Source organism: Mus musculus, chromosome 1 (genome assembly GCF_000001635.26).
Source record: "Mus musculus strain C57BL/6J chromosome 1, GRCm38.p6 C57BL/6J".
NCBI lineage: Eukaryota > Metazoa > Chordata > Mammalia > Rodentia > Muridae > Mus > Mus musculus.
Window position 1 is genome coordinate 3,404,421 of NC_000067.6, and position 17,027 is coordinate 3,421,447.

The window sequence follows — 17,027 nt, forward strand, 5'->3', positions numbered from 1 at the left end:
TTCCCTGGTAGCTAGTATTGTTCAACCTTTTTCATGAGCTTATTGACCATTTTTATACTTCTATACAGAAATACCTCTTCAAGGCTTCTGTTCAGTTTTTAATTCAATATGATTTTTGCAGTTATTGTTGTTGAAACATTGAAGGTTTTCCCTTCCTTCTTTGACTCACATCCTGTGTTAAGAGTTTATGGTATTTATATTGCTTATTTCTTTCAAAAACATAACCTTGCTGTTTAGATAATTCAATTTCCCGGTCAAAGAAAGCAAGACTCTTGATGGTTAATACAAGTAGTCTATGAGGTGACTGAATGGATGAGAGCTGATTGATCCATGATGTGTTTCTCCATATTGAGGTCCTGCCCCATCCTTTAGGATATAGCAACCTCCTCCTTAACAAAGCCTCAAATCTCTCTTCCAACCTGTAGCATTGAAGTTATCTAAGTATTGACCTTCAAGAAAATCACTCTTGGTGTTGATTTGAACACTGTAATTTTCCCTTTTGAATGTGCAATTTTTCTTCCTATGAATTTGCCAGTTCCCAATTCTCTTCTGTAAAAAATAATGGGAAGGGAACCTTTCTTGTTAACCTCTTTAATCTTACAACAGGGCTCTTGCACAGATTTGTAGGTTGCTGCCCACTGCTAGGCTACAAACCCTTTAAGCATAAACTGTTTAGCCACCTCTGCTTTCTAATATCCAGCTCAGTTCCTGATATGTACACATGCTCAGTAAATGTTTTCAAAGAAAATGAACATAATAATTAATGAAGATTTCTTTCAGACCCTAATTAGAACATGAGTCTATCTCTGTAAGGTATGTTGCTGGACCCATGAAACAGAATTGTTCATAGGATGATTGAGCTTCCACGGGATCAGAGTCAATGCTTCCCGTCTCCTAGGTGAGAAGCTCTGGGCCTGGGTAAGGGCACAAATCTCCAAGGACCCGATTTCTCATCAGATATTCTTCCAAGCATTGTGAGTTTGAATTACTTCACTTTTTCCATGGGTCCAGTATTCACTCTTGACTGTCAATCTCCGGCCTTGACTGGTTTCAAATACAGATCTTCTATATTCACAAAACATTACAATGTGAAATATACCCCAAACATTTTTTGTAAAAGTTTCACTTTCACTTTTCTAAATTTATTTTTAAGTCGTTGAAATAATGTTTTGTATTTATTTATTCAGTTATGTATTCCAAAGCTTTATGCTAAAAAATAATTGCTTTCTACTTACATTTAGGAAATATGGTCTAGTTGGTTTAAACTTTAGTTTTTAAATTCAAGGTTTTAATAATAACAACAACAACAATAAATCTGGAAATACCAGCCTTGACTGAAGCCTTGTGCTATGGTTTAAATCTGAAATTTTCCCCAAAGGCCTTGTTGATGCTTGGTTTTCAGCCTGGTGCTAATGGGAGTTGGTCAAACTTTTAACTGCTAGTGTCTCAAGGTAGGTCACTGTGGATATGTCCTTGAAGGAAATTCAATGTTCTTTTCTGTTTAATTTCCTGTCACTGTGAGCTGAACCAGAGAGCTCCACCTTGGTGTTCGACTGCGTTGTTATGGGTTCAAAGCATCTAGGTCAAATGACCAGGAATTCAATCTTTAGTAGCATAGGTCAAAGTAAATCTTTGTTCTTCTTACATTAATCCCAGTTATTTCCTTATCTTAAAGGGAAACTGCCCAGCACATCTCTAGACTGGAAACTCAGCTGTTCCCATACTGCCTTGGAATACTGCAAGTCTTAGAGAATTCTCCCAGTGTTTGAGCTGATAATATTATGGATTTTTTTTTTTTTTTAGTTTCCCCAGTCTTTTACTACAGCTGAGCTGTAAACTGTGGAAACTAAAAATTATAATGGAAATGCTGACAAAGCCTTAGTCAGGCAGCACCAAGCAGGCCTGTCCCTCTGCAATCAGAGGCTCATTGTGAGCTTTGAAGAGTGAATCTTCATGAGATTTTTATACTAGCAAACGTTCCACATACTGATGGAATCAGTTGCTTCAGTCTTTCTCTCCTCTCTTCTCTCTCTCTCTCTCTCTCTCTCTTTCTCTCTCTCTCTCTCTCTCTCCCCTCTCTCTCCTTCTCGTCCTCTTTCTCTCTCTCCTCTGAATCTCTTTTCTGCTCTCATAAAGTTTTATTTATGTACAAGAAGTTTCTTCTTTAAAAAAATCTCTTTTATGTAAATCATAGGAAATTATCCTTATTACTCTTTATCTCTGCTGAGTCATCAGAAAATTAGCTTGCAAGTACAAAAAATGCAGTCTAACTTCAAAACTATTGAAGAAACGAAAATATATTTTTATATAGGGCTTTACATTTTATAATGTAGCAACCAGGATTTTGTGGGAGTTACCCTCACTAACCCATGCAATCAGAGTTAGGTCAAGAAATCATGATTATATGACTTCCTAGAGTTTCATTCAAAACCAATGCCCCCCTAAAATAAAAACCCACTTGAACACATAATATAGCAAAACATTTTTTGAATTTCTTCTTAGGTTGATCTCACCTGCCTTTCTTTTTACCCTTACCCAGTAAACATTTGATTGCTATTTACAATGTTATTTTTCAGCATTTATAGGTTGTTAGTATGGCACGTGTGTATTCACTGAAAACAAACAAGAAACATTGGCTGTCAGTTTAAGAGCTGGCTAAAGATGAAGTAAATGGAAAATAAAATAAAATAAAAGTGGGATTCTAATTCCTTGAAAATACAAAGTGCTAAAACACTATTGCAATTTCTGGAGGCTAGTCTTTACCAAAAAAGTCAGCCCTGGTTTTGCACATTGCTGATAGCATATGGCCTTCAGTTGTCTCCTCTTTGCCCCAACAAAGTTGAAACAACAGAGTAGTCACTTCCTTCATGATCCTTCTCCATCACCACAGCACATGTGCTTGGCCAAGTTGTGCACCACAGCTCTATGTATTGCCCTGCACCTGGACCCAAGGATTTTCTCACTTATTAGAAGCAAGAAAAGAAAGGGGAAAGAAGAAATAAGAGTGGAAAAATACCAAGATTTGTGCTTGATTATTGGAGATAATTAAGAGAACCTAAAAATAGCCAGGACTCTTATTTCATATTATGCTCAAAATGATTCAAATTCAGAGCTATTCACAGCTGTGCTGGGGGCTGATAAACCACATGGAGTTGATTTGAAGCACTTGAATCAGTGATAAGCTGATGCAGCCTCTTTCTGTTCTGCTAAGTATAACTTGGATGGTATCATGACTCAGACACTGTGGGGTATAATAAAGAGATCAATAATATCATTACCTATCCTTTATTCTCCCAAAACATTTAAGAAGAGTAGAAAAAATGGCCCCCAGACCTCACAAACTTTATGAGACTAAGATTTCAAAGTTATTGATGGGAGTCTTTGAAATTGTAATGGATGTATGTAGTAGTTTACTATTTTATTGATTTATGTTTGATATCTCCAAAATATCTCGAGGCATTGGGCAATAAGAATTACTGGTTCAAAAACTTCTAGGGGTTAGGGAAGCACCTCAGTGACAGAGAGCATGGCTAGAATGAGCAAGGCTTTGATCACTAGAAGCACTATACAAATAAATATTACACATGACAAGGAAATAGCTTCTGGTGGATAATCATTGCCATTAGACAGATATTTCAAGTGTTAGGATTCAATCCAATTTTGTGCAGTAAACCTTCTTGATCCCTGTTACTTTGAGGAGACTATCATCATCTGAATTGCTCAATGGATGTATGCATGCACTGAACCAATGGCTTCTCTCTGACTTTCTTTACTCTGCCAACTTTTCCTTATAGAGCATACCTTTTCCCCCATCTTGCTCTATCATAAAAATGTATTAGTTATTTTCTGCAACTCAGCTGGAAGTCCAGTCTTCTCACAAAATCTTCTGTTGTTCTGTCAACATTCTCTGATACATTCTTTATTCAGATAGAGGTGCAGTACTTTCCTACTTCCTAGCCAAGAAGAAAACAGAAAAAGAAAAAGAGAAAGAGAAAGAGAAAGAGAAAGAGAAAGAGAAAGAGAAAGAGAAAGAGAAAGAGAAAGAGAAAGAGAAAGAGAAAGAGAAAGAGAAAGGAAAAGGAAAAGGAAAGGAAAGGAAAGGAAAGAAAGAAAGAAAGAAAGAAAGAAAGAAAGAAAGAAATAGCCTTCTGAAAATGGTAAGCACATGCCAGAACTCTTCAAGCCAACACATTCTGAGTGTCCTTGGTATTCATGCTCTTCCCTGTAGTCTCCACTTCCATAAAGCTTGCTTTTTAATGTGGGTGATAGAGAATATTAATAACACACACACACACACACACACACACACACACACACACACACACGGATATAGTTCCATATCCTGTGGAGAAAGTATGGTGGCATCTATTGGTGAGAGAAGGGACTATGTGCTTTCAGAGTGACTGTTGATCTCAGTACTAAATGAAGACATGAGAAGGTATGATGGTGATCTCATGGGGAAGGGCTAACCAATGCAAAACTTCCACTGAGGTAGCAGACATGGCCTGTCTAAGGAACAGTGCATGGCTAGTGCTGCTGGACATGGGTGAGTATGGGAAGAAAGGAGCAACATGGAGTTCAGACGAGAGCATCTTGTTACATGTTCTTCATATTTCTGGTTGGTTGTACTATAATGAGGAAGCCACAAGGAGTTTAAACATGGGCCTAACGGGAAAAGAATACTCATAGCTTCTGTGTAGCATACAGAGTACAAAGGTGGTCCATTGTAGAGTACAGCACGGTTGTGTTTGGGACTACAGTATTATTGATACTGATGGTGTAAGAGAGTCAGATCTAGATACTATTTTGAATGTAGAACAGACACAACTTCTAAAGAAACAGATTAAGAGGTGAGTGAGGGAAAAAAATCTTTTCTATTAAAGTAAATTAAAATGAAATCAAGATACTGCTCATGGATAGTATTAAGAAAACTCACAATATCAAATTTTTCTGAGAATTTGAAATAATTTCATGCACAGGTTCCTATTGCTGCTAAGAATAGAAATTGTCACTGTCACTGTAGAAAATGATTTGGCATTTTTTTCTAACATTCTTTGTGTACCTGATGGCTCAGCAATTCAGTGTTCACTATTAATATTCACTATTAACCAAGCAGAAATGTGCAAGCAAATGCATAAAGACATAAAAATATACCAAGTGGTAATAATTATAATACCTCTGTAGTTAAGAAACCCTTTAATAACTATTGAACACATACATAAATTAAATCTAATTCTTACATTTAGGGCAGTAAATATGAATAGGCTATGTATGGTTACAAACAATTACAGCTCAAGAAAAAATTTTAAATGATGGAGTTCAAACATACATACTTGTACATACAAACATATGTGTATGTGTATATGTATATGTATATATGCATATAATTATAAAAAGCTGAAAAATCTTCTCTAAAATAATGATCCTACATATGAAAGGGGCCATAATATCAGGTGAGGTTAGAGCAGAGTTTCTTTGGTATTGTTCATGTCTTTCCATCTTGATAGTAGTTGCTTATAGTTGCATGTTTCTTTGGATAATATGTTAGAATATATTATATATATTGCTTATGTATTATAATGCTCAAAAATATTGCGCAAAACACAGAGGGGGAGAAGGGAGGCAGAAGAGACAAGGAATACAGACAGAGCATCTAAGGAGGGATTTTTGTTTATTTGTGGTTTTTGTTTTGAAAAAACAAGAAAGTAACATGATTCTAAGTGATAAGTGATGTGGGTCGACTTTTCTCTTAGTATAGATGAATATTATTGTAATCTATATATTTATATGTTGATGAAAATGACCCTGTCTTTTGTTCTAAATGAGTGATAAAGGGAAGGAAGAGGGAAAAGGAGAGGGATGGAGGGGAGGAGGGAGGGAAGGAGAAAGAGAGAGAGAGAGAGAGAGAGACAGATTCAATAAAATATGAAGAGACAGAGGAGCTGGAATCCAGTGAAGAGTAGGAGAGGCCTAGATCTAGCATGCTTGGTCCACTTGGTCCACTCAGTAGAAGTGGGAGGTAAATATAGTGGTAGGAAATAGGAGCTTGACTTTTATTACCTGTGCTTTGTCACCAGAGTGAGGAGTAAGTCTACCTCTTTAGAGTGATGAAAGTTGGTCATCATAAGTGTGAGGTCACAGAAAGTAGGAAACAGTCATGAAAGAAGCAGGACATGAATTTCAATGGGAGATAAGGCAGTATTGTTTGATAATGCTGTGTGGTCACTTGAGATCTCTCCATGTATTCTTAAGGAGAGAGATACCAAGTGTCCACTCAGCTAATGAGAAGTTGTACCTCATACTTCATTACAATCTTTGTCAGGGAAATTTTCCCTCTGAAATTGCATTGATGGGCTTGGTTATGAAGCCTCTAAGCTGGGAGCAGGGATGCAGACAGAATGAGGCCAATGGAGACTCTGTGGACTACATATTTCCTGACTCCTGGACATGGTGTCTATCGGGTTCTGTTAATAGATGGCCCTTGTGAGTGGGTAGAAGGTGGGTAGAGAACAGTTCTTTATTCCAGCTGCCAGCTCAAACTAGAATCGTATGATCAAGACCTTCAAAGCTCTAGTCTCTAATCTTCAGCTCTCGTCACCCTGGCTACCATTCACCCCACAGCTTGAGAAAGCAGTTACATCTGGGCAGCAAGAATATAACAGGTGCCTGTTCGGACTGTGAAAGGTTTCTTTGTATTTAACATAAATAGATGTGTTAGCTCACCAGATCCTCCTTTTGCAACACGTAGCTGAATGTCAAGTTATCACAAGCAGCCCACTGCTCCAACCATGCAGCTTGCCTTTTCTTTTCTTCTTAAGGCATAAGATGAAACTAGTTGGAGCATCTGTGACTCCCTTTTGTTTTCTCTATGTCAATTGCTTTTCTGTGGCTATTCGTGTACCTTTCCCTTGTGATCATACCCAACACACTACCATGTCAGAGCTAGCATGCTAACATATTCAAAGATTACAAATAAAACCAATTGCAATCTGAAAAAAGCTGACTTGATATATATATATATATATATATACATATACATATATATTTTACATATGCCCTATTCTTGCACTGCCTGGCTTACTTTATGGAAGTCCCAGCTCTGCTGAAGTCTGGTCCTCTTGATCATCCAAATCTTGCCTATGTGTACCCTTTTTTTTAATTGATCTGAGAACCATCTTGGCCCCATCCCTGAAGCAGGCACATTGCCTCTAGGCATTCATCTCTTGTTTCATGAGCAACTGTTTCTCATCTTTTCTTCTTTCTGGCACCTGTATATATGATTGCCTGATTTGATGTCTTCATTTTTAAATAGCTGACATGCTCTTCTTTTCCAGAAGGGAAGGTCCTCCAATTAACACATCACCACAAAAGGAAAAGCCCAGCACCAAGCTATCTTAGGTACCATAGTGAGAGCTAGAGTGGCCGGGAGCTGACTGCAGCTCTGCAGACTGCTCTTTTTAAGTGCTGTGCAGGGAAAGTCAGGCAGGATACTGCATGCTGATGTGGGGTAGAGTCAGGGCCCAGTGTTTTCCATATACTGCATGTTAGGGAAGACAGAGCCTCCATCCAGGGGTCTAAAATAAGAAAATCCCTACTCTACCTTGCTCCTACTCAACCTTCCCAAAGCTCTCAAAATTCTGTTTGATCACTTATCCTTTATCTATCAGTTTATTGTTTTTAATTAAGCTCATTTAACCAAACTACACAACATGAGCTTAAGTTTAAAATACAAAGAACACTAAAATAAACAGTTTCAAGAGCCAAAGTTGCCTCCGATTGAGTGTTCAGCTCAACCTAAGAGAACTCTGCTGGTGGACTAGGAGTGACATGTTTAGCCCTCTAAACATGTGTGAGGTGAAACATTACAGGCAGAAAAACCCATTTGTGAATTCTTATTGTCTCAGTTACAATTACTGAACTGCAGTTCCATGGAGATTGTGGACCTGTGGTTGAATATGGTACATAAAGGAGATTTGATCAAACATATATATCAAATGATTTCCTTTAACTTGGCATCTAGAATCTGTTAAAACTGTTTAAGAATATACTAAAAACCCCTCAAACATAAACTTTATGATGAGGTGAACAAACTATTGGCAGTTAGTGGCTGATGAAGAGGAAAGCATTTTCTTCAGGGTCTTAACTATTAGTATGTCTCCCTGTAAGTAATCCTCAGTCACGTTAATGAAAGCAACCCTACCTCACCTCAGTGGGTGAAAGAAAGAAGAAAGAAAGAAAAAAAAAGAAGGAAGGAAGGAAGGAAGGAAGGAAGGAAGGAAGGAAGGAAGAAAAAAGAAAGAAAGAAAGAAAGAAAGAAAGAAAGAAGGAAAGAAAGAAAGAAAACAAGGGGGAGATAGAGAGATAGATAGACACATAGACAGATATAGATCACAGTAGAGGGGACTGCTTAAGAAGAGGAAAGGGATCAGTGATAGTGGAAGAGAAGATAATTGGGTAACCATAATGACTATAATCTGATTAATACATTATATACATCTATGAACATGTCATTACAAAATGTACTATTAATGCATGCTAACAGAACACCAAGTTTTACACACACACACACACACACACACACACACACACACACACACACATTCTCTCTCTCTCTCTCTCTCTCTCTCTCTCTCTCTCTCTCTCTCTCTCTCTCTCTCTCTCTCCCCCTCTGGGCTCTCCTCCTAGTCTTTCATCAAGAAAACATGACCATGCATTCCGGAATACACACACACACACACACACACACACACACACACACACACACACAAGCATTATGTATTTCTAAGTATGCATTGTTATGTAGTTTGTAATGCTACATTATAAAATTTTATCACAACATGAAGTTCTTGGGCAGATTTGGCATAGTGCTTCACACACCCTTACACACTTAATAGACATTCAATAAATGTGCTAATGAACTAACTAAAATAGAAACTGCAAACCAGATAGGTCTAAAGGGAGTTGGGAGACACTCTATGCCCAGTCTGGCTCTCTGTTCTGTGCTTTATTTCTTCTGCAAAAATACAGACATGAAATCTGGCATCTTCAGAAGACAGTGAGGAGTTTTGGGAGGCAAGAGTGGCGAAACAGAGGGGTTCGCCTCTGAGGAGGTCATAGAAAGGTGGCTAGTTCTGTCTCCACCAGCTTTAATAGAGTGTAGAGAAACTCAAAAGCCTGAGACTTAGGCCTTGAGTCTCTTCAGCTCTGAAAAAGGAGGAGTCTTTCACATTTTAGGGATTTCTTAGCTAGTCACTGGTAACAGCATTTTTCTGGATGTTTGAGGAAAGCCCTTAGCTGCTGAATCCCCAGTAGTCTCACATGATCAGAGAAAGAAGTACAAAGATTCTTTGAAAGAACTTTCTAGTTCTGGGGCTTCCACGTTGATATAGGGCACAAGGGTGACCTCAAATTTGCTATTATAAGGATGTCTTCAAACTTCTGATTCTCCTTCCTCTACCTCCCAAGAAAGTAAGCCTGGTTCTTTTCATTGTCAAGGATGGAATCCAGGGCTTCTACATGCTAGTCAAGTACTCTGTTGACTGAGGCACACCACAGCCCCTCCTCTTGTCTTGTTACAAAATACCCAGGAGAAACTGCAGGTGAAAAACAAAATATACAATTCCAAAGGACATTGGAATATGAGCAAATTTGAGTAAAAGTTGGTATTAGTTACTGGGCTTTGTTTAGCAAAGCTTCCCTGCGTCTTGTGGATTGGAGACATTACTTGTCCATGTATTGGCTTCATCACAAAGTATCAGGCTATAAAGAGTAAGATTTCTTTTGGCTTCCAATCTTGGAAATTTTGGTCCATGGTTACTGGCTCAGGAGGTTTGGGTGTACTGAGGAAATTCCCGAAGGCAGTAACACATGGTAGAAGATGCTTGTCATATCATCTGGGGACAGAGTGAAAGGAAGGGCTAGAGGCTCAATACTCCTTTCAAAGGCATACCCTCCATGTCTAAGCTTCTACTGCTAAGTCCTTCTCAAAGATTCTGCCGTCTTTCAACAGCATCATGGGCCCTTAGAAAAAACTTTATATCCAAAACACAGAAGTCAGTAACTCATTTGGCACATAACAACTAAATCTACTTAAAAGATAAAATATGCTCTTTCTGACCATGGCAAGCAAAGTGGGAAATTAAAAATGAACAATTAAAACCATCTGGAAAGCATTGGGATATCTGGGTTGGTAGACTGGCACTGGCCCAACCTAGTAAATCCTAGTTTTGTTTTCTTAACCTTTACAGTTCCTAAGAGGAACATGGCTTTTGAATAAGGCTTCAGTATGCAACCAAGTGTACATGGCTATCAAAACCAAGTACTGCACTGAATTCATGATTGTGTCATAGGAATTGTTATAGTGAACATTACATAGTACACTGTGATCCCACACAGCAGTCCTAGAGCTGCTTTATGGAGCCCATCTTTGGAAACAGGGATCCTGACACTGAGCAATGCTCTTCTGCTGAGGAAGATCTGTAGACAACAGTCTGTTATGAGTCAATGTCTTCTCTGCCATTCTGCCAGTCTAGTTCTAAACAAACTAAATTGAGTTCATGGTCCCTTTGTGTACTTAACAGATTGGATCTGGGACTTGCTACATAAGTCAAATTGTAGTTTTACATCTAAAGTAAAATGGAATATATGCCTTTTTTGTATGTCAAATCATCTGTGTATTGCTTATGATACCTCATACAATGTAGATGCTCTGCAAATTATTATACTTGGAACATAATGACAAGAAAAAAAAAGTAGACAATCCCTTACCTAATACACTTAAGGCCCAAGACCTTTTTCTTGCATTATTTTGTTAACTGAATCAACAGATGTGATTGAGGGCTATGTGAATGAGGGCTCCCTACAGTTACTAAGTTACCACCACAAAACTAAAAGTGACAACATCAGAGATCATCTACTCAGCCTGGCCTTTTAATGACTCCTGGATAGACCATGTGGGCACATGCTTGACCACTAACCTTTGACATTCGCTTTCACTATTAAGATGAAACAAAAATTTCTGAGTTCTTGGTCACATGTCCCAAGTTCTAAACTCCCTTAGGTCTTTAGGAATTCCAACTCATTGTGTCTTGGTATGTCAGAATGAATATTTAAATCCTGGCAGATCTTGGAGACCCCCACTTTTTCATTGTTACCAGCCTTCCCTTTAGTCAAGTTCAGGCATCTGCACCCCAAGGCTGTTTTCTTCTTTAGGCTCCCCTTTTTGCAGCCCAGGGATTAAACTACCAACCAAAGAGTACACATGGAGGGACCCATTGCTCCAGATGCATATGTAGCAGAGGATGGCCTTGTTGGACATCAATGAGAGAAGAGGCCCTTGTTCCTATGAAGGCTTTATGCCCCAGTATAAGGGAATGCCAGGACATTTGAAATGTAAATAAATAAAATACCTAAAAAAATCAAACAAACAAGCAAACAAACAAAAATATTGCATATAATCCAAAAAACAAAAACCAAAAAAAAAAAAAAAACCAACAAAAACAAAATGTCTTGTTCTTTCTTTTCAATACAGAACCATCAATTTGCATCTAAAATTTGAACTATTTTCTCTACTTTCACATGCTGTCATTTTCTTGTTTTAAAACATCAGACCCCACCTAAAAGCCACTCACTCAGAACTTTTATTTTACCAAATGTGTTGATTAGATAGATGATAAGCACATTACAGTCCAGGAAGCTCTGCATTCTATGCAAATTGTCTCTGCTAAGTGCTTTACATTCACCATCTCACTTAATTTCCACAGTCCTGTGATTTAGGTACCACTTTTATGCTTCAGTACATACAGGCAAATAGAAGCTTTGCCATGATGAGAGCTGCCTAAGAATCTTGGCTGAAGTTCAGGATACTGTGAGGAAATACAGCTCAGGTCACAGAAACTGGAATGGGCAGCAGTCCCAGCTGAGTAAACTGTGCTGTGTTCTAGAATATAAGCATTAATATACCAGGCTAAGGTGTAGGACAAGTTAATTAATGTCTGAAGAGACACTAATGCCTATCCATAGGCTCTGAGGAGAGGAGACAATGAAGACATTCTCAGTGCAGAGAGGAAGAGAAGGCAATGACTAGAAAATCTAGTCCTAGAAAATCTAGTGACACAATGACCTTGAAACTTGCTCAAGAATTAAGGTTTCAAGGAGCACCAACAGAAGTGGGGAGTATGTTTCTAGGTCCAGTAGTCTCTAAGGATCTCTGAGATAACAACAGGGAGAATGGAAAAACAGGAGAAGGGTGGATGAGAAGTGTTAGGCTGGTTATTAGGGCATATGTCAGTGTGGAACTGGTTTGCCAAGGGAAGTGAGAGCATACACTCTATCTCTGGTTGTCAGTCACCATTCTCTCCCTACTGGCATGAGTTCTGTCCCACTCTTCCTGGAATATGAGACTGATACAGGGATGATCTGGCAACAGGAAGCCCAGGAAGCACTGACCACCTTCTCTTTTATCGCTGGACTCCTTGCATACTTCTTACACAAAACAGAGCAGAGATCAGAATGTTCTACCTCCAGAGAGGAGCAGCTAGGTTGCACATGTAAACAGAACTCTGATGACAGGGTGGATGGAAAACACTGGCTGTTAAGGATTGAGATGCAGCTCTGTCCTCATTCATAGTCTCAGAAGAGCAGTCAGGCTATTTTCCTGGACCAGGAGGAACTGAAGGACAATAATATCTACCAGCTCTACCCCTAAGCCTGTAGGCCTCCAACACAATGAAGCAGCCCTGACTCAATGACCCAATAAGTGAGGAGAGAGAGAGGGGGGGGGGAGGGAGGGAGGGAGGGAGGGAGAGAGGGAGGGAGGGAGGGAGGGAGGGAGGGAGGGAGGGAGGGAGAGAGAGAGAGAGAGAGAGAGAGAGAGAGAGAGAGAGAGAGAGAGAGAGAGAGAGAGAGAGGATTTCACAGTTAACAGAATTTTAGGCATTAACCCACTTCTACAAGGAGCACTTCTTTTCTAAACTTTGTTTTTAAAATGTCATTCTTCTTGTTTGATTTTTTTGTTTCTCAGCATGTCCTTCAGAGGGTAGTTGGTTGAAATTGAGACAGAAAAGCAATTTCACTTTTATGCTATAATAGTAATCTTAATCAAAATCACATGAAATGGCTTTGAGACTTAGGGTGAGTCTCAGCCTGCTAAATAACAATGTCCTGAGATTTTAATTGAGGGCTATTTGAAAATACCTTACAGGGTTTTCTCAAGTTATCTGCACTCTCAGAGGACCCTGTTTTACATTCAAAGCCCAAGAATTTCATCACTAAAGATGCATGAATACATGTCAAACTAAGCTCTTTTATTGAATTTACTTTATTCTTTCCTCCAGAGGAAAAATGCTCTGTTCTTCTATCCCACATCAATTTCATTCATCAGCTGACTCCTTGTAAGTGATGATCTGTGAGCAGAAGTGCCTCCAGATAATAGATTTCATCTACAACAAGGAGTCAGTGAGTACTGCCCAAGCTGGTTTCTGGCCACTGAAGCACTCTGGTAGATACTCATTTGCTTTGCAAATTTTCACTCCTTTGACTTATAACAAACAACATCCTAGCCCCTTCTTTTGCTGAAAATCAGCAATTATAAAATCAACCTCATGGGTTTTCTTCAAATTCAATGACTTGCCTGATTCTACTAATAATTTTTGGTCACTGTGCTCATTGATCACCTAGAAATATGGCACAGGTCCTGGTGTTCTTACAGTATTCTGAAACTTGATTGTAAGCTTTCTTTGACCAATGCTGAGGTCCAACATCTAACCCCAGAGTATGTCTGACATAAATGTAGAGGTCTTGGTAGATACAGGGGACAGGAACTGTGTCAATGAAAAGGTTCAATTCAAAGAAAGCCAAACTTTGTTTAGGATAAATAATCTGAGAAAGACTAAACATTGGGTACTATATACTTGTAACTCTAGTACTTTAGAGAATCATTGGTTGAAGATTCTTTGGGCCTATAGCATGAGACCCTGACTTCAGAACACAAAAACCAAACCAATCAGTGTACTAAGGATTGCTTTCCCCTTCATGTATGTATGTGGGTGAGCATATGTGTTGTATGTGTTGGGGTGTGTGTGTTTGTGTGTGTGTGTTTCTATATAATGTTCTCAAAAAAGTGATTATTTTTGGTCTCTCTTGCTTTTCCTCCTCTACCCTGGGTATGCTGGGGTCACAATAGGGTGCAACCTTGATCACTGATCTTCTGCTGAGTGTTCCTGATTGTTGTTTTTGATCACACCTGAATCTCAGCACTCAGGAGGCAAGAACAAGAAGAAAATTACTTGTTTAACTATACTAAAGCGATACTAGGTTGCTCTGAAGATACACACTACATTTTTGGAGGGTATTTTAGTTTGGATTGGCTTTGATTTCATCTACATCTTTACTCACAGAATAGTAAGCATATACTGGAGTTATCTCCTTCAGACACTCATTTAGAAGAGATGTTAGATCTCTCGGAGCCTTGAAGATTGTCTAAGTTTTTTGTTGATTTGTATTTGTTTTATATTCTATGGAGATAAGACTCATGCAGCCCAGTCTGGCGCAAACTCACCATGTAGCTGAAGCTGGCTTTGAACTCCTAAACCCCTTTCCTTTATACCCAAAGTAACAATACCCAGTTCAAGATGGTCTAAACCACCGGGTAGCTTGTGCAGTGTTTTACTGTAGAGATCTCTGCATGCTGGGTCACTGTTTATACCCATCATGTTTCACTGACCAGTCACCCACAGATAGTTTATATGGCAACCCTTTTTATTTGTGTGTTTCTCTGCTGTTTATGTATGGAGGGCCAACTTCTCTATCTTCCAGTTTGTTTTCTGGCGCTTGAGAATCATACCCTATGGATATGTTACTCTTTTATTTAATTAATTTTAATACAATATATTTTGATCATATTCTTTCCCCTCCCTCATTTTTCTTGGATCTTTCCCACATTCCTACCTACCTAAATTCATTCTCTACCTCTCCCCCTCCCTCTCTCTTTCAAAAAAATAACAAGAAGAATGAAAATCAAAACCAACAAAAACAGGAAAAAATTAGCATGGAGAGGAGAAATTGGATAAAAGTTTCTACTCCTTACCAAGAAGCTATTTTCAATTGATAGCATCTAGAAATGACAACCTATATTCTCCAGTGGACTGGCACTGGGCACATCCACTGCACCTATGTATCCAGGGCAGACCCCAGGCTCCAAGAGAAAATGGCCAACAGAAAATGGATATCATGGTTTAAGTGTGCTTCTTTTTTTTTTTTAAATATTTTTTATTACATATTTTCCTCAATTACATTTCCAATGCTATCCCAAAAGTCCCCCATACCCTCTCCCCCCCCACTTCCCTACCCACCCATTCCCATTTTTTGCCCTGGCGTTCCCCTGCACTGGGGCATATACAGTTTGCATGTCCAATGGGCATCTCTTTCCAATGATGGCTGACTAGGCCATCTTTTGATACATATGCAGCTAGAGTCAAGAGCTCCGGGGTACTGGTTAGTTCATAATGTTGTTCCACCGATAGGGTTGCAGATCTCTTTAGCTCCTTGGATACTTTCTCTAGCTCCTCCATTGGGGGCCCTGTGATCCATCCAATAGCTGACTGTGAGCATCCACTTCTGTGTTTGCTAGGCCCCGGCATAGTCTCACAAGAGACAGCTACATCTGGGTCCTTTCAATAAAATCTTGCTAGTGTATGCAATGGTGTCAGCGTTTGGAAGCTGATTATGGGGTGGATCCCTGGATATGGCAGTCTCTAGATGGTCCATCCTTTCGTCTCAACTCCAAATAGTTGAGTTTCTAGTGCTTCACAACTCCATAGTGCTTTCTAGTGTAACATCAGGGTTGGGACAGACATCCCTTAACTAATGGGCCGCTTGATACAAGGGCTCTGTGGGCTGAGTGAAATTCTCTGAAGCAGTCATATTCTTTAGGGATATGCAACCAGTTCAACCTTGCCTGAACAGAACTTGACTGTAGAAAAGGGACAAAATTTAACTTGGGCTGTCCTCAGTAATATATACCATGCTTCTGTAGCAGATATGGCACCTCTTAGCTTTTGGAAGTTTCCTAAGCTTGCATACCGATCCTCTACCAACCATGCAACTGAGGATATGACAAGGACATAATTCAAATACCCTGCCTGTCTAGAGCTCACCTGTCTGGTGACCTTACTATGATACTAGTTCATGGATTTTCTTTTTTGTGATTGTAAAAGTTCCTATGAAGCTGGGCATTACGTCAGATGTCTGTAATTCCACACCTGGGCTGTGGAGGCAGAAAGATAAAGAATTCAAGTCCAGCCTCTGACTGCTACACAGCAAATTTGAGGGCAGTCTGCTACATTTGTCTTAGAGAAAAAAGAATTAATTAACAACTATAAGTAAATTAAAAATAAATAGTGACCTTTCCCATGGTGTATGTACCATGGACTTATGACAAAGTCTCTGCTTCCAAGTCATACTTATTTACAATTGGCTGAGAATAAACTGATGAAGCAGAGTTGGTATTTTCATCTCCACAGCACCTTCTGAATATCTTTTCATGGCATATTTACCCTGGCCTCTATCTCTAAATGAAAGAACCCAGACCAATTTAATATTATCACTTCATAACAGCAACAGAGACACTGGAAATTCTAAATGCCATTCAGATCAAGTCTCTTTCTGGAGCAAGAGAGAGCATGGTAATGTTATGTGTAACTCAGAAGAACTCAAACAGCTCTACAGAGATGGAAATAGCATTCACATTGTACTGTGCTGTTCATGAGGCATTATCTATCTGATAACAGGATTGACAAACATGTCAGGACATGCACTAATTAGATATGTCCCTTACCCATCATACTTATACCGACTTATTCACCCATCTATCAACAGTAGACATTTATCCTCTTCATGCCTTGTTCTAGGATAGATCTGAGCACCAATGTCTAAAGAAATATCCATGCAGCTTATTATAAATCCAATAGTCTCTCTGACCACATGACCAAGCAAAACCATAATAATTATATACTTACTATGAAGTCTAT

The 17,027-nt window shown here is 39.0% G+C and overlaps 1 protein-coding gene across 3 annotated transcripts in view; it reads right to left on the reverse strand.

Annotated features, from left to right (window-relative positions):
• The window catches only part of Xkr4 (X-linked Kx blood group related 4), a 472,216-nt gene that overhangs the window by 204,688 nt on the left and 250,501 nt on the right, over positions 1-17,027 (reverse strand). The gene's annotated exons all lie outside the window — the stretch shown is intronic.